A 27,813-nucleotide genomic window follows, 5' to 3' on the forward strand; every position below is an offset into this window, starting at 1 on the left:
CTTTAGGCAGCCTCTCTGCTAATGGGTGGAGTTGTGTTCCTGTCTTGCAAGTTGATTGGTATGGGACCTCCAGCACTGAAGTTTACTGGCCGTTGGGTGGAGCTGGGTCTTAATATTGAGATGGAATTCTCTGGGAGAGCTCTCACCGATTGATATTACTTGTGGCCCAGAATTCTCTGGTCATCCAATGTCCTGGACTAGGCTCTCCCACCTTGGAGGCTCATGCCTGACACCTGGACAGAGCACCAAGTCCCTTCCAGCCACATGGCTCAGAAGAAAAGGAAGAAAATGAAATAAAAATGAAGAGTTAGAACCTCAAACCAAATGGTAAAAGGAAAACTAAACCGACAAACTCACACAAAGAAACATACACACACACAATCATGAAAAGAAAAATTTAAAAATACAAACAAAAACAAACAAAAAAACAGGCAGAACCCTAGGACAAATGGTAAAAGCAAACCTAAACAAACAAAATCACACAAAGTAACATACACATACACATTCACAAAAAGAGAAAAAAGGAAAGAAAAAATTAATTAAAAAAATAATAAATAAATATTTAAATAAAGGAAGAGAGCAACCAAACCAATAAATAAATCCACCAGTGATAACAAGCACTAAAAACTAAACTATGACAAATCGAAAACCGAAAACAAATCAGATGCAAAAATCAATCCCCAAGTGTCTAGTTGCTCCCAATGTCCACTGCCTCAATGTTGGGAACTTTCTTTGTCTATTCCTTTATTCCACAGATGCATGATTTATCAAGTTGACTGTGGGTATTTAATCTGATGCTCCTGAGGCTGCATGGAGAAATTTCCCTTTCCCTTCTTCTTTTATATAGCTCCTGTGTTTCAGCTTTGGTTTTGGCCCTGCCCCTGCATGTAGGCCACCCTCAGGCCATTTTTCCCTGCCCAGACAGGAGAGGGTAAAAGCAGTAGCCAATTAGGGCTCTCTTGCTCAGTCAGGTAGGGGAGAGGGAGGGGCAGGGTAGTCATAATTGGAATGCAAGATTACTCTACAGCGGCAGAGGCCAGCGTGACATTGCAACAGCCTGAGGCATGCCGTGTGTTCTCCCAGGGAAGATGTCCCTGGATCACTGGACCCTGGCAGTGGTAGACTGCACAGGCTTCCTGGAGGGGAGGTGTGGATAATGACCTGTGCTTGCACACAAGATTCTTGGTGGCAGCAGTGGCAGCATTAGCATTTCATGCCTGTCACTGGGGTCCAAGCTGATAGCCATGGCTCACGCCCATCTCTGGAGCTCACTTAGGCAGTGTTCTGCCTTCTGTGTGTACACAGAGCAGGAATCCCCTCTCCTTGCCCACCTTGAAACAATGTTCTCTTGCTTCTCCTGCAGGTCCAGACTTTTTCCCGGACTCCTTCCCAGCTAGCTGTGGCACACTAGCCCTCTTCAGGTTGTCTTCACACAGCCAACCCCAGTCCTCTCCCTGGGGTCTGACCTCTGAAGCCTGAGCCTCATCTTCCAGACCCCACCCACCCTGGCGGGTCAGCAGAGAAGCTGACAGTTTGGTGTCTAAGTTTGGTGAGTGGTGGTCAGCACTGAACCTCTGTGTGGAACCTCTGTGTGGAAATCTCCCCGCTTTGCCCTCTGCACCCCTGTTGTTGCGCTCTCCTCCATGGCTCCAAAGCTTCCCACCTCTGCCACCCACCGTCTCCACCCATGAAAGGGCTTCCTAGTGTGTGGAAACTTTTCCTCCTTCACAGCTCCCTCCCAGAGGTTCAGGTCCTGTCCCTGTTCTTTTGTCTCTGTTTTTTCTCTTTTCTTTTGCCCTACCCAGGTACGTGTGGATTTTCTTGCCTTTTGGGAAGTCTGAGGTCTTCTGCTAGCATTCATTATGTGTTCTGTACAAGTTGTTCCGCATGTAGATGTATTTTTGATGTATTTGTGGGAAGGAAGGTGATCTCCATGTCTTACTCCTCTGCAATAATGAAGGTTCAAAAAGAATGTATTATTGATGCATGCAACAATTTAAATGAATGTCTAGGAAATTATGTTGAGGTAAAATAGAAATGGTAATCTCAAAAAGTCATATTATATTACATTTTTATATAATTTTTTGAAATGACAAAATTGTAGAGAAGGATGTATTATTAGTTGTCAGGAGTTAGAGATTCAAGCAGGTGTGGAAAGCTGGGTGGAGAGCTAGGTGGTGGGTGTGGCTATAAAGAGATATCATGAGTGAGCCTTGCTAGATATCCAACATAGAATAATTCTGTATCTGGATTTTGACAGTTGATACAGAAACACCTGCAGTCAATAAAATTGTAGAGAACTTATATTGCACACACATATACATATACAAATGAGTACAAGTAAAATCAGGAAACTCTGAAAGAGATTGGTGGATTGTATCAAGGTCGATATCTTGGTTGTAACATTATACTACAATTTTGTGATATATTATCACTGGGGATAACTGGGCAAACTATACAAGGGATTTTTCTGTATTATTTCTGATAACTTCATGTGCTTCTATAATTATCTCAATAAAATGTTTTAATTAAAGAATTTATGTATATATACCACATACCCTTGTTACCTATGTATACTATGCCCTTGTAGGCATTGTTCCCTGTTCACCACAACTCCCTGTGAGCTGACGATGTCTTGTATTTTTGTATCACCAGGATGCCAAACACAGGGTTGAGTGCACTAATTTCATTTTATTAAATTGGAAAGCAATACCCCCACAAAAAAATAATTTTTATGACAGCAGTAGAATTTGAGTTATTTTATTTTTTATTTTTCAATTATTCAATAGTGCTATTGTAAAAATGTTTTGAACACCTACCAGTTTCTGAAAACTGGTAGAATATGAAGCTAACGTCAAAAAAAAAGGGAAAAGAAAAACAAAAGAACAACAACAAAAAAATACCAATAGGTATTCCCTACCTTCTAGGCATTATTAAAAGCATTTTAGCATAATGCTTTAAAGTGAGTTGAAGTCCCAGCTTTTCCCCTCATTAGCCTTTGGGTAAGTTATTTAACCTCAGTTTCCTCATTCCATAAAATGTGGATAATAATAGTACCTATATCATAAGTTTGTTATGAAAATTAATTGAGCATGAAAAATGATTATTACAGTACCTGGAAAAGAGTAAGTGCTCAATAATGTTATCTATTTTTCCTATTGCTGATATCCTTCTGGTCAGCTCCTAGTATAGATGCTACTTAAGTGCTAAACCATGTAATACAGACAAAAGATATGTTAATATGTTAGTTTCTCAGAATGCCATAATAAAGTATCACAAACTTGGTGGCTTAAAACAGAAACTTGTTCTTTAGAAGTTCTGGAGACTAAAGTCTGAAATCAAGGTTGACAAGGTTGGTTCCTTCAGAGCACTGTGAAGGAGAATCTGTTCCATCTTTCTCTCCTAGCTTCTGGTAGTTACTGGCAATACTTGGTGTTACCTGACTTATAGACTCATCTCTTCAATATTTTCCTCCATCTTCACATGACATTCCCCTTGTGTATCTCTGTGCCTGTCCTCATATCTACCTCTTCTTATAAGGGCACCAGTTATATTAGATTTAGGTCTCACCTTACTCCAGTATGACCTCATCTTAACTTGATTATATCTGAAAATGTATTTGCAATTTAACTCTGATTCCCAGTATTCATTGTCCCCCTTATTATGGTGTAATTTTTTCTCCACAATATTCATCACTTTCTAAATCCCATATAATTTAGCTTTTCATTATGTTTATCATTTATCTGTCTCCCCCTTCTAGAATAGTACTTCCATTAAGGCAGACCAAGATTTTTGTCTGTTGTGTTCATTTAATGGCCTAGAACAATGCTTGGCACAGAGTAAGTGCCTCAATTAATATTTGTTAAATGAATGGATTCCTAGAGGCCTTTCCATATTCACCCTCTCCCCATGTAACTCTGTGTCCACCCAGATTCCTTTATTCTGGTATCCTCAAAGAACTGCATTTTTCTTTCCTATTCCTCCTTTTTCTGAAAAAAAAAAAAAAAAAGCCTCTCCAGTGTTTCATCCATTCAGGGCCCTGTTCTCTGTTAAGGAACCAACAAACTCCACAGAGTCTAATAGTTTAAAGTAACCTAGAGTATGTCCTTGCTTACAAACCCAAATAAATTAGGATGGTTGGGAGATTTTAGGAAGGATACAGAGCTGGTGTGGGAGATATTTGAGGCCAAATAAGCCTTTTTCTGGACACAAATGTCATCTCATACTATCTGCGGGTAGTAGAAAGACAGCCTGATATAATGGAAATATCTTAGGATTTAGACCCAGAAGCTATGGATTTCAGTCTGGACCTGCCACATATTTATTTGTGATATCGGGAAATTTACTTGAAACTTCTGATTATCAATTTACTTACCTCAAAAATTGGGAGGGATAGTAGTAATTGTTATGCAGAGTTGCTATGGTGAGAAAATGGATCCTATAATAACTAATGCACTTAGCCCATATTAATCTCCAAGTAAATCATAGCTATCTTTTACAGCACACTTTTCTATCACATAATTTGTGCACATAAAATATTAGTTCTCTGTCTCACAAGGTCATTATTGTTAAATAACGTAATGGATTAAGAAACTATAAAATGCTGCACAAAGCTTAATTGGTTGTTTAGGAGACAACTGTTAAGTCAAAAGAAAAAATAATCTTGCAGTGTATGCAAGTATGACAAGTATAGCAGTATGGAAACTAATTACCAATTAAGTCTAAATTTTAGAAGGTATTGTAAGAAAGTAGGTGTCATCTGATTGACAACTCAAGCTGTTTCTGAAAAAGTTAGCAAATGTTAAACTGAAAAGCACATTCTGATTATGTGATGGAATTACTGTGTGAAATATTTTCTTTGGATATACATCCTATGTTGGATTTTTGAAAACCACTTCAGGGAGACCTTCAAGAGGGCAGATGAGTAAGACGTGGAGATCACCTTTCTCTCCACAAATACATCAGAAATATGTCTACATGTGGAACAAATCCTACAGAACACATACTGAGCGCTGGCAGAAGACCTCAGATTTCCCAAAAGGCAAGAAACTACCCACGTACTGGGGTAGGGCAAAAGAAAAAAGAGAGACAAAAGAATAGGGACAGGACCTGCACCTCTGGGAGGGAGCTGTGAAGGAGGAAAAGATTCCACACACTCGGAAGCCTCTTCACTGGCAGAGATGGAGGGTGGCAAGGTGCAAGCTTCAGAGCCATGGAGGAGAGCGCAGCAACAGGGGTGCAGAGGGCAAAGCAGAGAGATTCCCTCACAGAGGATCTGTGCCAACCAGCACTCAGCAGCCGGAGAGACTTGTCTACTCATCTGCTGGGGCGAGTGGGCCTGGGAGTGGAGGTTCAGGCTTTGGAAGTCAGAACCCAGGGAGAGGACTGGGCTTGGCTGTGGGAACACAGCCTGAATGGGGCTAGTGCGTCACAGCTAGCCAGGAGAGAGGCCAGGAAAAAGTCTGCAACTGCCTAAGAGGCAAGAGACCATTGTTTCAGGGTGCAAGAGGAGAGAGGATTCAGAGAACTGCCTAAACGAGCTCCAGAGACGGGTGTGAGCAGCGGCTATCAGCGCAAACACCAGCGACGGGAATGAAATGCTAAGGATGCTGCTGCAGCCACTAACAAGCCTGTGTGCAAGCACAGGTCACTGTCCACACCTCCCCTCCCAGGATCCTGTGCAGCCCGCCACTGCCAGGGTCCCCTGATCCAGGGACAACTTCCCCGGGAGAACACATGGCACAGCACAGGTTGTTGCAACATCACGCTGGCCTCTGCTGTCGCAAGCTCGCCTTGCATTCTGTACCTCTCCCTACCCCGGCATGAGTGAGCCAGAGACCCTAATCAGCTGCTCCTTCAACCTCGTCCTGTCTGGGTGGGAACACACACCCTCAGGCGACCTACACACAGAGGGAGGGACAAATCCAAAGCCGAACCCCAGGAGCTGTGCAAATAAAGAAGAGAAAGGGAAATTTCTCCCAGCAGCCTCAGGAGCAGCAGATTAAATCTCCACAGTCAACTTGATGTACCCTGCATCTCCAGAATACCTGAACAATGAATCATCCCAAAATTGAGGTGGGGGACTTTAGGACCAAATGCAAACTTGGGGTTTGCTTTCTGCATCTAATTAGTTTTTTATACTATGTTTATCTTAGTTTAGTATTTAGAGTTTATTATTATTGGTATACTTGTTTATTAACTTGGTTGCTCTTTTACTCCATTTTTACATATATATAGATATATTTTTTCTTCCTTTTTCTCTTTTTGTGAATGTGTATGTGTATGCTTCTTTGATTTTGTCTGTATAGCTTTGCTTTTACCATTTGTCGTAGTGTTCTCTCTGTCCATTTTGTTTGTTTGTTTGTTTTAACTATAGTTTTTAGCACTTGTTATCATTGGTGGATTTGTTTTTTGGTTTGGTTGCTCTCTTCTTTCTTTCTTTCCTTCTTTTTCTTTTTTTAATTTCTAATAATTTTTTATTTAAATAAATTTATTTTATTTTATTATTTTATTTTATTTTTTTTCCTCTTTTTTCTTCTGAGCCACGTGGTTTACAGGGTCTCGGTGCTTCAGCAGGTGTCAAGCCTGTGCCTCTGAAGTGGGAGAGCCGAGTTCAGGACATTAATCCAACAGAGACCTCCTGGCTCCACGTAATATCAAATGGTGAAAGCTCTCCCAGAGATCTCCATCTCAATGCTAAGATCCAGCTCCACTCAATGACAAGCAAGCTATGGAGCTGGGCACCCTATGCCAAACAATGAGCAAGGCAGGAACACAACCCTACCAATTACCAGAGAGGCTGCCTAAAATCATACTAAACTCAAAGAACCCCAAAACACAACACCGGACATGGTTCTGCTCACCAGAAAGACAAAATCCAGCCTCATTCACCAGAACACAGGCACTAGACCTTCCAACAGGAAGTCTACACAAACCACTGAACCAACCATAACCACTGGGGGCAAACACCAAAAGAAATGGGAACTATGAACAAGCAGCCTGTGAAAAGGACACCCCAAACACAGTAAGGTAAGCAAAATGAGAAGACAGAGAAACACACAGCAGATGAAGGAGCAAGAGAAAAACCCACAAGACCAAATAAATGAACAGGAAATAGGCAGTCTGCCTCAAAGAGGACTCAGAGAAATGATAGTAAAGAGGATGAAAAATATTGGAATACAAAGGAGAAAATACAAGAAACGTTTAACAAGGAACAAGAAGAAATAAGAAGAAACAAACACTGATCAACAACACAATAAATGAAATTTTAAATTCTCCAGAAGGAATCAATAGCAGAATAAGTGAGACAGAAGAACAGATAAGTGACCTGGAAGATAAAATAGTGGAAATAAATGTCACAGAGGAGGATAAAGAAAAAGAATGAAAAGAAATGAGGACAAGTTTAGAGACCTCTGGGACAACATTAAATGCACCAACATTCGAATTATAGGGGTCCCAGAAGAAGAAGAGAAAAAAAGAAGGACTGAGAAAATATTTGAAGAGATTATAGTTGAAAACTTCCCTAATATAGGAAAGGAAATAGTCAACAAAATCCAGGAAGCACAGAGAGTCCCAAACAGAATACATCCAAGGAGAAACACACCAAGACACATATTAATCAAACTATCAAAACTTAAATACAAAGAAAAAATATTAAAAGCATCAAGGGAAAAGCAACAAATAACATATAAGGAAATCCCCATAAGGTTAAAAGACATCGTTCAGCAGAAAATCTGCAAGCCAGAAAGTAGTGGCAGGACATATTTAAAGTGATGAAAGGGAAAAAACTACAAGCAAAAGTACTCTACCCAGCAAGCATCTCATTCAGATTTGACAGAGAAACTAGAACCTTTACAGATAAGCAAAAGCAAAGAGAATTCAGCACCACCAAACCAGTTTTATAACAAATGCTAAAGGACCTTCTCTAGGCAGGAAACACAAGAGAAGGAAGAGACTTACAATAACAAACCGAAAACAGTTAAGAAAATGGTAATAAGAACATACATATCAATAACTATCTTAAAGGTAAATGTATTAAATGCTGCAACCAAAAACCATACACTGGCTGAATGGATAAAAAAACAAGACCCATATATATGCTGTCTACAAGAGACCCATTTCAGACCTAATGACACATACAGACTGAAAGTGAGGGGATGAAAAATGATATTCCATGCAAATGGAAATCAAAAGAAAGCTGGAGTAACAATTCTCATATCAGACAAAATAGACTTTAAAATAAAGGCTCTTATAAGAGAAAAAGAAGGACACTACAGAATCGTCAAGGGATGAATCCAAGAAGAAGATGTAACAATTGTAAATATTTATGCACCCAACATAGGAGCACCTCAGTACATAAGGCAAATGCTAACAGCTATAAAAGGGAAAACTGACAATAACACAATCAGAGTTGGGGATGTTAACACCCCACTTTCACCATTGGACAGATCTTCCAAAAAGAAAATAAATAAGGAAACACAAGCTTTAAATGATACTTTATTTTTTTTTTTTTGCGTTACGCGGGCCTCTCACTGCTGTGGCCTCTCCCGTTGCGGAGCACAGGCTCCGGACGCGCAGGCTCAGCAGCCATGGCTCACCGGCCCAGGCGCTCCGCGGCATGTGGGATCCTCCCGGACCGGGGCACGAACCCGTGTCCCCTGCATCGGCAGGCGGACTCTCAACCACTGCGCCATGATACTTTATTAAAGATGGACTTAATTGATATTTATAGGACATTCCATCCAAAAACAGCAGATTACACTTTCTTCTCAAGTGCTCATGGAATATTCTCCATGATAGATCATATCTTGGGTCACAAATCAAGCTTTGGTAAATTTAAGAAAATTTTAATCATATCAAGTGACTTCTCCTACCACAACGCTATGACATTAGATATCAATTACAGGAAAAAATCTGTAAAAAATAGAAACACATGGAAGCTAAACAATACACTACTAAATACCCAAGAGATCACTGAATAAATCAAAGAGGAAATCAATAAAACCTGGAAAAAAAAGACCATGAGAACACAGTGACCCGAAATCTATCAGATGCAGGAAAAGCGGTTCTAAGAGGGAAGTTCACAGCAATACAATCCTACCTCAAGAAAGAAGAAAACTCTTAAATGAACAACCTAATCTTCTACCTAGAGCCATTAGAGAAAGAAGAACAAAAATCCCAAAATTGGCAGAAGGAAAGAAATCATAAAGACCAGATCACAAATAAATGAAACAGAAATGAATGAAACAATAGCAAAGATCAATAAAACTAAAAGCTGGTTCTTTGAGAAGATAAACATAATTGATAAACCATTAGGCAGACTCATCAAGAAAAAAAGAGAAGACTCAAATCAATAGAATTAGAAATGAAAAAAGAACAACCGACACTGCAGAAATACAAAGGATCATGAGAGATTATTACAAGTCACTATATGCCAATAAAATGGACAACCTGGAAGAAATGCAGAAATTCTTAGAAATGCACAACCTTCTGAGACAGAACTAGGAAAAAATAAAAAATATAAACAAACCAAACACAAGCACTGAAATTGAAACTGTGAATAAAAATCTTCCAAAAAGCAAAAGCCCATGACCAGATGGCTTCACAGGTGAATTATGTCAAACATTTAGAGAAGAGCTAACACCTATCCTTCTCAAACTCTTCCAAAATATAGCAGAGAGAGGAATACTCCCAAACTCATTCTTCGAGGCCACCATCACCCTGATACGAAAACCAGACAAAGTTGTCACAAAGAAAGAAGACTACAGGTCAATATTACTGGTGAACATAGATGCAAAAGTCCTCAACAAAATAGTAGGAAACAGAATCCAACAGCACATTAAAAGGATCATACACCATGACCAAGTGGGGTATATCCCAAGAATACAAGGATTCTTCAATATACGTAAATCAATCAATGTGATAAACCATATTAACAAATTGTAGGAGAAAAACCATATGATCATCTTGATAGATGCAGAAAAACTTTTGACAAAATTCAAGACCAATTTATGATAAACGCCCCCCCAAAGAAAGTAGTCATAGAGAGAATTTACCTCAACATAATAAAGGCCATATATGACAAACCCACAGCCAACATCATTCTCAATGGTAAAAAATTGAAATAATTTCCACTAAGTTCAGGAATAAGGCAAGGGTGCCCACTCTCACCACTGTTATGCAACATAGTTTTGGAAGCTGTAGCCACAGCAAGCAGACAACAAAAAGAAATAAAAGGAACCAAATCAGAAAAGAAGTAAACCTGTCACTGTATGCAGATGACATGATACGATTCCTAGTGAATCTAAAGATGCTACCAGGAAATTATTAGAGCTCAACAATGAATTTAGTAAAGTAGCAGGATACAAAATTAATGAACAGAAATCTCTTGCATTCCCATACACTAATGATGAAAAATATGTATGAGAATTTAAGGAAACACTCCCATTTACCATTGCAACAAAAAGAATAAAATACCTAGGAATAAACCTACCTAAGGAGACAAAAGACCTGTATGCAGAAAACTATAAGACACTGTTAAAAGAAATTAAAGATGATACAAACAAATGGAGATATATACCATTTTCTTGGATTGGAAGAATCAACATTGTGAAAATGACTCTACTACCCAAAGCAATCTACAGATTCAATGCAATCCCTATCAAACTACCAATGGCATTTTTCAGAATGCTAGAACAAAAAATTTCACAATTTGTATGGAAACACAAAAGACCCTGAATAGCCACAGCAGTCTTGAAAAAGAAAAACGGAGATGGGGGAATCAGGCTCCCTAACTTCAGACTATACTACAAAGCTACAGTAATCAAGACAGTATGGTACTGGCACAAAGACAGAAATACAGATCAATGAAACAGGATAGCAAACCCAAAGATAAACCCACACATATATGGTCACCTTATCTTTGATAAAGGAGGGAAGAATATACAATGGAGAAAAGACAGCCTTTTCAATAATTAGCACTGTGAAAACTGTACAGCTATATGTAAAAGAATGAAATTAGAGCACTCCATAACACGATACACAGAAATAAACTCAATAAGGATTAAAGACCTATATGTAAGACCAGACCCTATAGAACTCTTAGAGGAAAACCTAGGCAGAATACTCTATGACATAAATCATAGCAAGATCCCATTTGACCCACCTCCTAGAGAAATGGAAATAAAAACAAAAATAAATAAATGGGACTTAATGAAACTTAAAAGCTTTTGCACAACAAAGAAACCATAAACAAGATGAAAACCCACCACTGAGAATGGGAGAAAATATTTGCAAATGAAGCAACTGACAAAGGATTAATGACCAAAATATACTGGCATCTCATGCAGCTCAATATCAATAAAGCAAACAACCCAATCCAAAAATGGGCAGAAGACCTAAATAGCCATTTCTCCAAGATATACAGGTTGCCATCAAACACATGAAAGGATGCTCAACATCACTAATCACTAGAGAAATGCAAATCAAAACTACAATGAGGTATCACTTCACACCTGTGAGAATGGCCATCATCAAAAAATCTACAAACATTAAATGCTGGAGAGGGTGTGGGTAAAAGGGAAACCTCTTGCCCTGTTGGTGGGAATGTAAATTGATACAGTCACTCTGGAGAACAGTATGGAGGTTCCTTAAAGAACTACAAATAGAACTACCATATTACCCAGCAATCCCACTACTGGGCATATACCCTGAGAAAACCATAATTCAAAAAGTGTCATGTAACACAATGTTCATTGCAGCTCTATTTACAATAGCCAGGACATGGAAACAACCTAAGTGTCCATCGACAGGCGAATGGATAAAGAAGATGTGACACATATATACAATGGAATATTAGCCATAAAAGGAAACGAGATTGAGTTATTTGTAGTGAGGTGGGTGGACATAGAGACTGTCATACAGAGTGAAATAAGTCAGAAAGAGAAAACAAAATACCGTATGCTAACAACATATATATGAAATCTACCAAAAAAAAAAAAAAAAAGGTTCTGAAGAACCTAGGAGCAGGACAGGAATAAAGACACAGACAGGTAATGGACTTGAGGACACGGAGAGTGGGAAGCATAAGCTTGGATGAAGTGAGAGCATAGCATGGACATATATACACTACTAAATATAAAATAGATAGCTAGTGAGAAGCAGTTGCACAGAACATGGAGATCAGCTCAGTGCTTTGTGTCCACCTAGAGGGGTAAGATATGGACGATGCAAGGGAGATGCAAGAGGGAAGAGATATGGGGATATATGTATATGTATAGCTGGTTCACTTTGTTTTACAGCAGAAATTAACACACCATTGTAAGGCAATTATACTCCAATAAAGATGTTAAAAAAATTTTTTAATTAAAAAAATTGCCACCACAGAACTTTTATTGTTGTTGTTGTTTTCATTGTTGGATAATGTAGAATTGTTTATTGCCAAGTTTAATGTTACCCATACCACATTGTTAAATTTAAAAAATTATGAAATAGTAGGTAGTATGATTATATTTTATATGAAGTATAGCTATATACATTGATACTTAGTAATCTAAAAGAATCCAAAATATTAATAGTGATAAGATGATGCATATTTTATTTTCTCTGTAGCTGTCTGTACTATGAATTTTTAAAATAATAACATTTATTTGATTTATTATTTTCTAATTTAACAATCATTTCTATTTTGGAAAACATCAAGTTGATATTAAAACTACTTTATTTTCTGTCACAGAACTTCATTTGAACAACTTCCTTTGGCATACAATACCTAATTGGACTGTACTGGAAGCAACCTGGACATCTGAATGCAAAGCAAAATATTTGCTTATATTCATTTTGATGCTATTTCTGATTATAGTCAGTCTTAAACAAAATAATTTTAATGATCCCTTACTTTGTGTGTCGCATTATTTTATTTTTCTGTCCATGCTTATTAAACTTTTCTCTCTCCTCTTATTCGCTTTCCAACTAAGGATATGGAAAATGAACAGCTTTTATTTTTTCATACCATCCTACTTTTAAGTGAATGCCAAGAAAGTTCAAAGGCAGTAGACTCTGAATAAAAATAATGTCAGAAGCTGCTACATTTAAAGTGTTTTCTTTACATGAAACAAGTTTGAAAAGTTTTTCCCCCCAGGAAAACACAAAAATGTTACAAAAATTCTAAAAATGTATCCATTTTAAACAAATACCTTCTAATGGTCCTACTGCTTGTAAAGCTATAATTTAGCATTTTTAAATATTAGCTCATAATTTTGTAAAGAAGACATTTGCTAATGATCTCTAAGGAGGAAGAATATACTCCAGGATATCTTTAAAAATAAGCATAATTTCACTTATTTTATACAAAAATTTGGATTATTTGGGTAAAATAGGAAATATTCCTTTACATAAATTTGTTTTCCCCATTAAGAATAGTTGAAAGAAAAGGGTTTTTTAATTTTTTTTATTTTAGTTTCTGCTTTACAACAATGTGAATCAGCTATACATATACATATATCCCCATATCTCCTCCCTCTTGCAAAAAATTTTGTTAAAAAAATTAAAATGAAGCAAATTTTGTATTTAGCTACCTATTAGTACCATTAATCTTATTGTTCTTTCTAGTTCCAATCTACTGACACAAAGACTTCAGCACAATATTAAGTCACACTATGACCTATAAAATTTTAAAACCCTTGGGGCACTACTAGCACACCATTACTTATTTTAAATAAAATAAAAGAATAGTGTTAAATTTTATAACTTAAAACTTAATACAACAAGTAATTCATATTACAAATTGTAATAAAGAACATTGTGGGCATAGCTAGACTTTACATATTCTTTAGAAGCCCACAGAATTCCAAGACGTCTCATAAATTTTCATTTCAGACCTAGTAGCATAGAACCTAGGTTTTCTAAGTAGAATTTCCACAGGTTTGAGAAGTGGGACATTGATCAGCTGACCAATTCACTTTCACTATCTGTGCCTTATATACTTTCTCTTTCTGGTTAAATCAGTGAAGGACTTTAATTGTTCCAAGAACTCCAGTTGCTGCTTCAGGTAGCAGTATCACTGGTATAGATTTTACATTGAACAATCTGACCATGTAGAACAGCGTCGTTTTCAGCAACTGATGTAGATGACTATACTTGAATGAAGAATAACTGAAGAAACACACATATTTTGATTCTAAAACATGAACATTGCTACATATTTGCAAATGAATTTCACAGATCAGTTGCTCCTCATACCAGCCCCAGATCCTCAGCACTTAACACTATATAAAGAAACTTTAAACAAAGGAGTAGTCAGGGCAACTTTGCTGCCTCTCATTGGGCTTGCTTGAGAGGTAAACAGAGCTTACTCCCAACTCTTTGGCTCTGAACACTTCATTTTGTTATCTTATTCAGATTCTCAAAACACTCCACCTCAGCCTGCCTGTTTGAGGCTTTGCTTGCATCCATCTCAGAGTTGACAGCTTGTTAGGGTCTCACCCAGATATAAGGGCAGATAAGAATCTGTTCTGGATCACACCTATATCCAGGAAACACTAGGGAGTGGCAGAGTTTCTTCATACTGTAGGCAGAATTCCCCACACTTCACCTGGAGACTAGGGCTTCCTGGCCCAGGTTCAGAACTAAGAAGATGAAAGTGCTGCAGGCCTAGGTCACTGGGTTATCAGACACACACCCTCTATACCACCTGGCATCTGCCTTGGGGTTTAATGAAGCTTCCCAAACCATTTGAAAAATTCTCAGTAGTCTTATGGTACCTTTCAGATGTCCTTTCAAACAAGAAGTCTCTCAGGAAACCAGAAGAGGTAAGCAGCTTTACATAGATTTAAACTGTGGGAATCTTCCAATGAACCCAGTAAGGAAGCAAGAACTAATGGAAAAATCTTTCTGCTTTATTAGGCTTTATCATGACTATATCAGCATGTACTCCATAATATTGCTCAGATTCAGAATAGATCATACTTGCCTTCTGTGGCCAGTTTTAAGGAGCGTACTCAAATGGACACACCTGAGAAAAATTGTCAATTACCTTCCAAACACCAGTACACATATACACAGCTGGAGTAGTGGCTCAATACCTAATGAGAGCTACTCTAACCATAAACCTAACACGCCCAAATCCACACTCTTGCATATTTGCTCCCAACCCAAACCAATATCAGCCACTCATGGTCTTGCTAGAGATTAAATTTAGTAGTATTGGGAGCCTATGTAGATAATGATTAATAGCACAGGGTCTGAAGTCAAACTGCTGGAGTTCAACTCCTTGCTCTTATACTCCCTAGCTTTGTGACCTTGGGCAAAGTTTTCATTCTCACACATAAAGTGGGGATAAAATAATAGTACCTATTTCAAAGCACTGTGAGGACTAAGTGAAGTAATCCATGTGGAGAATTTAGCACAGTGTCTGAAATATGATACTCAGTGAATTTAGAAGTTTCCCTCTTCCTGATTTGATCTCATGTCATAAAAGACTGCTGAAACAATTAGATGAAGTGCTTATTCCTTCATTGTGAACAAAGTGACTCACGATATAAGGACTTCTCAATCAGGAAACTAAGACATTCTTATTCAGAGTAAATACCCCAGTTTGCTAGATAGTGGACACAGAGCCTACCCCACCTCTCTGCCACCATTGTCAACTCATGTCACTGGATTCCAACTAGCAATCATTCCCTTTGTATATCGTTATCTATGCCTCCATGGACTTGGAGATCTCTGAAAACTTGACTCAGTGCTCTGAATTTTTAAAACACATACCCTCTCGAGTTAAGCCTGTTTCTTTTTCTGTAATATTAAACACCATCACTGGGATCCCTTCTTTATAGGGCCCATACCTACAATTCTCAAGCACTGGGGGTCAGGATGCATGACACTGTTGAAACACTCTAGTTTTACTTTTTGCTGTCCCCTGGTTCCCTTTCCTCAGGATTTTGGCTGGAAACATATGTGGAATGCTAGGGCAGTGACATTTGTATCCAACAAATGCAACTCTATTGCCTACATACAGCTTAAATTGGGACAATTCTGGAGAAATCCATCCAGGATCCCCTTGTTCTGGGCTGCTTTACAAGTATGCACTGTTCAGTGATGCTTTCAGCAAGTGGGAACACGATTTTAATTGCACCATCACTCTGACTCCCTGGGTACAGATCTTTGCCAAGAGGCTTTGATTCTTTTCCAAAGCCAAAGCACAAGCATTCTGAAAGCTTCCTAACTACACCTTCCAGGGAGCAACATTCCACAAAAAAAATGAGTATAAACTCTGGGGTGGATGGTAGTAGGAACTCCTTTTCTACCCTCAAGGACACCAGGTACTTCGTGCTACCTGTATTTTTCTGCTTATCAAGAAATTTGCTTTCCTGGGACTCTTACTCATAGCTGATTTTATTGATATAAGTGCCCTCTCCTTTTGGCACCTCCCATTCCTAGAAGGAAACAGTATCCCATTGAACAGTGGGCACCTTCGTGTTCCGTTTCTATCATTGTGGAGATATAAGGATTGCTTGCTGTCACTAGGGCAGATTAATAGTATATATTCAATGGGGAGGAGAAACCTCTGCATCCCCAAGGTATCACAGCAGTCTTCTACCCTTGCAATCTTCACAGAGCCCAGGCTTTGGCCTAGTGGAAACATAGAGTCTATGACATGGATAAAGTTCAGTAAACTGTACCTTTAAGATTGGCAAGGGAATCCCAGCACCACCACCACCACTACCACCACCACCACAGTAGGATACCATCCACAAACACTTGTATAGACTGATCACCAACTGATACAAGTTCCCTTGTTAAGCTTCCCTGAAAATTCCTGCTACTGCTGGTTTTGATCACAGACTTGCCCACAAACTGACATTTACTCTTACCACACTCCAATTTGCCATCTCCTTCTGTTAACCTGGTAGTTCAGTCTGTCCAGCCCTCAACTCCATTTTGGGTCCACAACCTGTGTTTCAATATTCTGTCCATGTTTTCCCAGAACTCCACCTAAACTTGCTTCTATTGTTTGCTTTTTCCCCAACTAGGCAGCTGGTAAAAACTTTAGCTCATTATGTATCAGAGATAGGACAGGATAAAAATAAATCTCTGCAAGTTTTAGGAAATCACCTGCAAGCAGAGGCAGAGACTAAATGATCTTATACAAACCCTTCTAGATCTAATAGTATTTTAGTAAGTATGTGTGTAAGCATGTGTGTATTCAAAATACATTTGCAGTAAGTTCAAAAGTTTGTAACTGCCTCATTTGTTGTCAGGATTCCATATTATACTTAATGCAGTCTTCTATGGATTTATAGAATGTTTTGTGAATATTTTGTCTATTTTTAAGACACTTATAAACTCCATTAAGGAATGAATCATGGTGGCTCACATTTACCTGACTAGTTTTAGTATTTGGTGTAATTACTGCACATTTTTCAACTTCACACAAGATCTTCCCATGGTAATTAACACAGATAATCACACCCTCCTCTGGACAATTGTTACTTTGACTTCCATGACGTTATCCCCCCTGGTTTCTGCCTCACACTCTAAAAAGTCTTTCTCTGTCTCTTTTGTGGCTCTTCTTTCTGTGCACATTCCTTAAATATTACTGTTCTTGAGGGTTTTGTGATTGGCCCTCATTTTTTATATTGTGCTCTTGCTCTAAGTGATCTCATTGCTGCTATGGCTTTAACTACCACCAATATACAACTAACTCCTAAACCCAGCCAAAAGCTCACTCCTGAACTGCAGATCCATTAAACTACTGTCTAATGGACACCTCCAATTGTTTGTCCCACAAAAATATCCAAGCCAAGTCAGCAAGTCTAAAGTTGAATACATTATCTCCCATCCCCATCCCAAATTGATACTCCTTCATGCTTTTTTATATCAGGTAGAACCCACCATTTATAAACTCAAGCCAGAAACCAGTGTCTAGTTTTTTATTCTTTCCAATCATTCAGTAAGTTCTTTTTTTGTTTTTAGTTGAATATAGGCTTTTTAAACAGCTTTTGCATTTGAAATTGACATGCAAAAAAAGTGTACATATTGAACGTATACAATGGGATGAATTTTGACATGATAAAGCTGTGAAACCATTACCATAATCAAAATAATGAAAACTAAAAGTTTACTCACGCACTTGTAATCTTTCCCTCTACCCCTCCTCACATTCCCACATCTCCACCACTAAATTGCTTTATGTCACTGTATGTTAGTGTTATGGGATGAACTGCGGCATCCCTGGCCAAATTCATATATTGAATTTCTAATCCTCATGACCTCAAAATTTGACCCTATTTGGAGACAGGGTCTTCATAGATATAATCAAGTTAAGATTAGTGAGACATAATCCCATATGAATGATGCCCTTATAAAAGGGGGAAATTTGGACACACACACACAGAGAATGCCATGTGAAGACTAGGTAGAAATCAGTGTGATGTTTTTACATGACAAAAAGTGCCAAAGATTGCCACCAAACCATCAGAAGCTAGGGGAGAGGCATGGAAAACATGTTTCCTCATAGCTCTAAGAAGGAATTACAGTTGACCCATGAAAAGTGCGGGGGTTAGAGTTGCCAATAGCCCACATAGTTGAGAATCCACATGTAACTTTTGATTCCTGAAAACTTAACTAATAATAGCCTACTATTAACTGGAAGCCTTACCCATAACATAAAAAGTCAATTAACACTTATTTTGTATGTTATATGTATTATATACTGTATTCTCACAATAAAGTAAGCTAGAGAAAAGAGAATGTTATTTTAAAAATCATAAGGAAAAGAAAATACACTGAGCAATGTACTTTATCAGTACTGTAAGTTTACATTGTCTGTTTAATCAGATGAATCATCCATCAGTACCTACATCAATATTGGCTTATATAATAGAAAACTCTGTAAATGTCATACATAATGCTAACACTAGATATCAAAAATGAAAAGATAATATGAAAAAGAAATTCATATTTATTTACAGGTATAATGATTCATGCACTGGTAACAAAGATGCAGCAATAGGATTTTTTATGGTAGTCTAGTGTGATTGATATAATTCCTTCATGGTAGTCTAGCCTATACACTAATAAATGAATTTTTATAAAATTTTTATAGCATACAGTATTCATATCCATAATATGAAATATTGTTACATATTTTTTAAACAACCACTTACCTGTGATGATAGGCTGGTATGCAGTTTCTCCAATTAGTAGAGAGAGAGGCATAGGGTATGGTAATGTAATTCATTGAAAGCAAATTTATAAAACAGTAAGAGAACTAATACATTATTAATTATATATTAAATATCAGTAACCTTATACCTATGTAAAGATAGACTATCCACTTCAATACAATTCTTTTTTTTTAATTGAAGTAAACTAGATTTACAAGGTTATATTAGTTTCAGGTGTACAACATAGTGATTCAATATTTTTATAGTGTATATATACTCCATTTAAAGCTATTATAAAATATTGGTTATATTCCCTGGCCTGTACATTACATCCCTGCATCTTCTTTACTTTGTACCTAGTAGTTTGTCTCTCTTAATCCCCTTCCCCTATCTTGCCCCTCCCCCACACCAGTCCAGCCACAGGTAACCACTAGTTTGTTCTCTGTATCTATGAGTCTGTTTCTGTTTTGTTATATTCATTCGTTTTATTTTTTAGATCCTACATGCAAGTGAAAACATACAGTTTTATCTTTCTCTGTTGGACTTACTTCATTAAGCATAATACCCTCCAGGTCCATCCATGTTGTTGCAAATGGCAAAATTTCATTCATTTTTATGGTTCAGTAATATTCCATTGCATATATATACCAAATCTTTATCCATTCACCTGTTGATGGACACAGGTTTCTTTCATATCTTGGCCACTGTAAACAATGCTGGTATGAACATTGTGGTGCATGTATGTATCTTTTTGAATTACTGTTTTCATTTTCTTCCAATATATAACCAGGAGTGGAATTACTGGATCATATGGTAGTTCAACTTTTAATTTTTTAAGGAAACTCCACACTGTTTTCCATAGTGGCTGTACCAATTTACATTCTCACCAACAGTGGACTTGGGTTCCCTTTTCTCCACATCATCGCCAACATTTATTGTTTGTTGTCTTTTGGATGATAGTCATTCTGATAGCTGTGAATTTTGATTTGCATTTCCCTGATGGAGAGTGATTTTGAGCATCATTTTATGTGCTTGTTGACCATCTGTATGTCTTCTTTGGAAAAATGTCTATTCATGTCTTCTGCCCATTTTAATCAGGATTTTTTTATATTGAGTTGTATGAGCTCTTAATATATTTTGCATATTAAACCCTTATCAGACAAATCATTTGCAAATATTTTCTCCCAGTCAGTAGGTTATCTTTTTTGATTCATTGATGGTTTCCTTTGCTGTGCAAAAGTTTTCATTTATTAGCTTCAATTTGTTTATTTTTTCTTCTTTTTCCCTTGCCTGAGGAGACAGATCCAAAAAAATATCTCCAAGATTTATGTCAAATCTAGGAATTTTATGATTTCTGGCTTTACATTTAGGTCTCTAAATGGGATTATTTTCTTGCATTCTATTTCTGATTCTTCATTATGAATATATAGAAAAGCAACAGATTTCTGTATACTAATCTTATATACTGTGACATTACTGAATTCATTTATTAGTTCTAATAATTTTTTGGTGGAGACAGGGTTTTCTATATATAGTATCCTATCATGTGCAAATAGTAACAGTTTTATTTCTTCCCTCCAATTTGATATCTCTTATTTATTTATCTTGTCTGATTTCTCTGGCTAGGACTGCCAATACTGTGTTAAATAGAAATGACAAGAGTGTGAACTCTTGTCTTGTTCTTGATTTTAGAGGAAAAGCCTTCAGTTTTTGACCATTGAGTATGATGTTAGCTGTAGGTTTGTCATGAATGACATATGTTGAGGTATGTTCCCTCTATACCAACTTTGTTGAGAGTTTTGTTATGAATGGGTGTTACATTTTGTCAAATGCTTTTTCTGCATCTCTTGATATGATCATGTGATCTTTATCCTTCATTTCGTTAATGTGGTGTATCACATTGCTTGATTTGCTAACATTTTGATGAGTATTTTTGCATCCATATTTATCGGGGATATTTTTCTGTTATTCTTTGGTAGTGTCTTTGTCTGGTTTTGGTATCAGGGTAATGATGGCCTCATGGAATGATTTGGGTGTGTTCCCCCCTCTTCAATGTTTTTATAATAGTTTGAGAAGTATAGGTAGTAGCTGTTCCTCTACGTTTGGTAGAATACCCCTGTGAGGCCATCTGGTCCCAGACTTTGTTAGGAGTGTTTTCATTATTGATTCAATTTCAATGTTAGTATCAGTCTGTTCAGATTATCTATTTCTTCCTGATTCAGTATTGGGAGATTGTATGTTTTTAAGAATTTATCCTTTCTTCTAGGTTGTCCAACTTGTTAGTACATAACTGTTCATAGTATTCTCTTATAATTGTATTTCTGTGATATCAGTTGTAATTCTTCCTCTTTCATCTATTATTTTGTTTATTTAGGTCATCTCTCTTTTTCTCTTGATGAGCTTGGCTAAAGGTTTATCAATTTGGTTTATCTCTTCAAAAAACCAGCTCTTGGTTTCATTGATCTTTTCCATCTTTTGTCTCTACTTAATTTATTTCCCCTCCAATCTTTATTATTTCCTTTCTTCTGCTGACTTTGAGCTTTGTTTGTTTTTCTTTTTTAAATTCCTTTAGATGATATGTTAGGTTGTTTATTTGAGATTTTTTTCTTGTTTCTTGAGGTATGCCTGTATTGCTATAAATTTCCATATCAGATGGCTTTTACTCTGCCCCATGAATTTTGGAAACTTGTGTTTTTATTTTTATTGTTCTCAAGGTATTTTCTGATCTCCTCTTTGATTAGTTCTTTGACCCAGTGATTTTTTACTAGTATGTTGTTTAGTCTCCATGTGTTTGTGTTTATTTCCATTTTTCTCCCTGTAATGGATTTCTAGGTTCATATCTTTGATGTTGGAAAAGATACTTGGTATAATTTCTATCCTCTTCAATTTTTTGAGACTTGTTTTGTATCCTAACATATGAAGTATCCTGGAGAACATTCCATGCGCACTTGAAAAGAATGTGTATTCTGCTGTTTATGGATGGAATATCCTGTAGATATCTATGAAGTCCAACTGGTCTAATATGTCATTTAAAGCCACTGTTTCCTTATTGATTTGCTGTCTGGATGATCTGTCCATTGATGTAAGTGGGGTGTTGGCTTCCCCCACTATTATTGTATTCTTGTCAATTTCTCCCTTTTGTTAGTTAATATTTGCTTTACTTATTTAGGTGTTCCTATATTAGGTACATATATGTTTACAAACTTTATATCCTCCTCTTTTATTGATTGCTTTATCATTATATGTTCTCCTTTGTCATTTTTATAGACTTTGCTTTAGAGTCTATTTTGTCTGATATGAGTATTGCTACCCCAGCTTTCTTTTCATTTCAATTTGTATGGAAAATCTTTTTCCATCTCCTCACTTTCAGTGCGTGTCTTTAGCTCTAAATTGAGTCTCTTGTAGGCAGCATATAGATGAGTCCTTTTTTTCCCAATCAGCCACCCTATGTCTTTTGATTGAAGCATTTAGTCCACTGACTATAAAAGTGATTATTGATAGTTATGTACTTACTGACATTTTTTATTTGTTTTCTAGTTCTTTTCTGTTATTTTTTTTCTTCTTTTAGTCACTTCCCTTGTAGCCTGACAATTTATTTTTAGTATTATGTCTGTGTTCCCGTTTCTCTACTTTGTGTATATCTATTGTAGGTTTTTGATTTGTGGTTACTATGGGGTTCATACATGTTACCTATAACTGTAGCTACTTGATTTAAACTGGTAGTCATTTAAATTCAAACACATCCTAAAAGATCTGCATTTTTATACTCCCCTCTCCCATGTTTTTTTAGTGTCATATTATACATCTTCATGTTTATGCCTTAAGTGTATTGCTGTTATAGTTGATTTTACAATTTTTATTTCTTAAACTTTATACTATCTTATTTACATTGTTGATCCACAGTCTTTACTAAATATTTCCCCATTATATAATGTCTTATTTCTTGTTGTAGGCTTTTCTTTTTCACTTAAAGAAGACCCTTTGTCACTTCTTGGAAGGTCAGTTTAGTATTGATGAGCTCTTAGTTTTTGCTTTTCTGAGAAGCTCTTTATCTTTCCTTCATCTCTGAATGATAACCTTGCTGTGTAGAGGATATTAAGTTGTAGGGTTTTTTTTCCTTTAAGCACTTTAAATATACCAGACTCCTCTGCCCTGCAAACGTTCTGCTGAAAATTTAGGTGATAGCCTTATGGGAGTTCTTTGTGTATGTGACTCTTTGTGTTTTTCTTGCTGCCTTTAGAATTATCTCTTTAACTCAGGCATTTAATTATGATATGCTTTGGTGTGGGTCTCTTTAGGTTCACTTTGTTTGAGACTCTCTGTAATTCCTGTACCTCTATATCTGTTTCCTTCTTCAAGAAGTTTTCTGTCATAATTTCATCAAATACATTTCCTACTCTTTTTTCTTTTTTCTCCTTCTGAGACCTCTATAATGTGAAGGTTGATATGCTTGATGTTGTCCCAAATGTCCTTAAACTATTCTCATATTTTAAAATTTGTTTTTATTTTTGCTGTTCCGATGAGGTGATTTTCATTATTCTATCTTCCAGATTTCTTATACATTCTTCTATACATCCTAATCTGCTGTTAATACCCTCTAGTGTATTTTTCATTTCCATGATTGTATCCTTCAGCTCTGAGTAGTTCTTTTTTTATATATATATTTTCTAGTTCTTCATTAAAATTCTCACTTTATTTATCTATTCTTTTCCCCAGTTCAGTTCATATTCTTGTTACTATTTTTTGAATTTTTTATCAGGTAAATTATTTATCTCTGTTTCATTAGGTTTTTTTCTTGTTCTTTTGTTTGAAACATTCCTCATTCTTCTAATTTTGTTTAACTTTCTATGTCTCTATGAACTTAAGTGAAACAGTTGCCTATCCTGGTCTTAAGCATGTGTGCTTGTGTAAGAGCAACACTATGAAGTCTGCATGTGCCCAGTGGCTTGTGCAGAAGTGCTACAGCTGAAGTGAGTATGGTGTGCTGGCAGCCACCACCTTAATGGGAGATAGGGCTGAAGTTGGAGGGGCTAGAACAAGATCAATGTGCATACCAGCATTTCTCCTATGCTCAATGTCCATCACCAACCTTTGCAAAGTGGGTTGGAACCCAAAGGGCTGGAGCAGAAGCCCTGAGTGAATTGGGTTTTTCCCATGTGTGATGGCAGTCTTTGCCTTGGTTTGGGATATGGCTGGGACCTGAGGGCTTAGGCTGCACTTCTGTGCTGGTTTCACTTTTTTCTCAGTGTGTGCGTCTTGGTTAGAAGCTGCATCAGGACTGGAGGGGTTGGTGCCACACCACTGAGCTGACCCAAACCCCTCCCAAGTGTGCACAGGAATGTGCACTCCTGTGATGGCCGTCTCCACACTGGAGCTAGCTACACTCCCTCTGGAGTGTGTTCAGGGACATGTGAGCTGTCAATGGCTGCTTACACCCTGATCAGCCCTGGCAGGCTGCTTTCCCTCCAAGTGTGTGCACTGTCATTGACAATGTCAGCTTCTGCCTTAGTGGGAAGCAGTGCCAGAGCAAGAGAGGCTGGAGCAGGAGCTCCATGTTGAGTAGTCTGAAGAGGAGGAGGAAAAGGAGGGGTTGGTCTTGCTGTCTCATGGTGACAGAGGAGAGCTGGAGGAGGTGGAAGCGGGGCAGAATTGACAGGCACACTCTGTGTAACTTTATGGAAATACATCATAATTACTGTCCTTTGGGTTTTCATTTCTATAAAAACACTTCTATATAGTACCAATCCTTCTTCCACCATTTGCTTTAGTTTCAGTGTCCATATCAGATACAGGTTCATGTTGTAAACAGAAGTCAAAAAGAGCCTACAATAATCAGAAACAATCTGTCAGATTGTCTAGTGTCAATTTGTTTTCTGGCACTGCTTTTTCTACATCTTCTTCATCATCTGGCACTGGTTCAGTTGCACTGATATCCGTCAAGTCATCTTTTGTTAATTTTTCTGGTGTGATGTCTATTAGCTCTTGAATTTCTCCAAGTTTCATATCTCGAAACCCTGTAGCCACACCTTTTTGGCTCTATCCACAATCTTTTTCATGATTTCCTTGATAGGCTCTGTTGCAAATCTTATGAAGTCATGCACAACATCTGAAGACAATTTTTTTCCAAGAGGAATTTATTTTTTGGGGCTTGATGGATTTCACAGCTTTTTTGATAACAACAATAACATCTTCAATGGTGTAATCCCTTCAGACTTTCATGATGTTCTCTCTATCAGGATTGTCTTCCATAGTGTTGACAATCCTTTCCATAGAGTGCTGTGTGTAATGAGCCTTAAAGGTCCTTATGACCCTCTCATCTAGAGGTTGAATTAGAGAAGTTGTGTTTGGGGACCACTTTGATGTCTTCAGTGTTGAACTCATGGGGTTCTGGGTGGCCAGGGGCACTGCCCAACATCAAAAGAACTTTAAAAGGCAGTCCCTTACTGACAAGGTATCTCATGACTTCAGGGACAAAGAATCAATGGAGCCAATAAAGATAATAGGGTTCTCCTTGTCCAGACCTTATTGTACAACAAAAATACTGAGAGCTGGTGTGTATCTTTTCCCTTCCAGGCTCAGTAGTTTAGAAGCTGTATAGATAAGGACAATATCTATTAAGGACAATCCTGATTATAAACCCAACTGCATTTGCACAAAATAGTAAAGTTAGCCTATCCCTTCCTGCCTTAAATCCTGATGATCTCTTCCTTACTAATAAATGTCCTTTGTGGAATTTATTTTGCAGAATAAGACACTTTTGTCTGCACCCACATAAAGGTTGAACATTCAATATGAATAAAAGAAATGTATTTCCAAAAAATGCAAGGTTTTCATGCATATTGGGGTAGCTGCAGCAATGATTTCACAAATTTCCTTTTCTTTTTTTACAATGGTCCTTAAGCTGAATTAATATTTCTTGGAATAGTGGGCAACTGCAGCTGCAGACATCAATCTATGGTATATATCAATATGTTCAACATTTTCTTGTAATGTCATGACTTTTCTGTTTCTTGTGTGCACTCCCACCATCATAAGTGGTACTTTGTATGAGTCCCATAGTGTTATTCAAGTGTTAAGGTATTGTACTAAACACAATGAAAAATACATGAGAATAGCAGGAGATCACTTTTCAGTGCATTGCAAAATTTACTGGAGAGGCACACTGCTTACACAGAGATGATTAACATCACATGCCATTTTAAGCAGATACTTGCAACACTTGAGCTCACCACAATAACAACAGAAGATGACTACAAAATTGTTATTGTAGTACATTATGTACTACAGTTAATTTTGTGCAGTTATGATTTAATACTGCATCTTTATGTTCGTTTAAATTTCTCTGGACTGCAAATGGTGCTATGTATACCTTGTAAGTGTTTTTCTGCATAAGTTTGAATAAATTTTTACTTTTTATAATATTTGTGTATATTTTATGGTAGTAAAAGATAAAATAGACTAATATCTACATATATTTTATGGATTCATGACATATCTAACTTTTTCGTAATTTTTTAATATTTCTAGCCTATGCAAATTTTCTGCCAATTTTTTTTAAATTGTTGCAAATCTCAAAAACGTTTTCCAATGTAATTATTGAAAAAAGTTCACATATACGTGGTCCTGAACAGTTCAAACCCACATTGTTCAAGGGTCAATTGTAATCTTGCTGACTTCTTTTTTTTTTTTTTGCTGACTTCTTGATCTCAGATTTCCAGCACCCAGAACAGTGAGACAATACATTTCTGTTGTTTAAACATTGTGTATGGTACTTTGTTATGGCAGTTCTAGAAAACTAATACAATCGGTTTGCATTTTCTAGACTTTTATATAAATAGAATCATATTGTATTCACTCTTTTTATCTAGCTTCTTTTACAACATAATTATGTTGAGATGCATCCATGATTTTAGAATATCAGTAGTTCATTCAATTTTATTGCTCACTAGTATTTCATTGCATAGATACACCACAATCTGGTTATCCATTCACCTGTTGATGAATTTTGGGATTATTTCCAATTTGAGATTATTAAAAATAAATATCCCCTGAGCATTCATGTACAAGTCTTTTTATCAACATATGCTTTCATTCCTTGGATAAATAACAAAGGAATGGAATGACTGGATCATATGGTAGGTATCTGTTTAACTTTTTAAGAAACTGTCAAACTAGTTTCCAAATTATTTTTCAAAGCACCATTGTGAATACATTTCCACCAGTAGTGTATGTGAATTTAAGTTCCTCCAAATCATTGCCAATACTTAGAATGGTCAGGCTTTTTCATTTTAGCCATTCTAATATGTGTGTAGTGGTATTTTACTGTTACTGTGAATAAAGAGGGTTTAAATATTTTCTCAATGTGGGTGCTTTTCATTTCTTTACTGCACTGCCTAGAACCTCCAGTACAATTTTGAATAGAAGTGGTGAGGGCATGCATCCTTGTCTTACTCCTGATCTCAAAGGAAAAGCATTTAATCTTTCTCCAATAATTATTGTTAGTTGTAGGTTTTTCATAGATGTCCTTTAGCTGTTTCTTTCCTTAGTTTCAGACATGAGGGTAAATGCAGTCCATGTTACTTCATCTTGGTCATAAATGGAAGTCTTTGCCATCATTATTTCTTAGTTGGGCTTATACAACAGTCTTCCA

Source organism: Lipotes vexillifer, unplaced genomic scaffold (assembly GCF_000442215.2).
Source record: "Lipotes vexillifer unplaced genomic scaffold, Lipotes_vexillifer_v1.1 scaffold307, whole genome shotgun sequence".
NCBI classification, from domain to species: domain Eukaryota; kingdom Metazoa; phylum Chordata; class Mammalia; order Artiodactyla; family Lipotidae; genus Lipotes; species Lipotes vexillifer.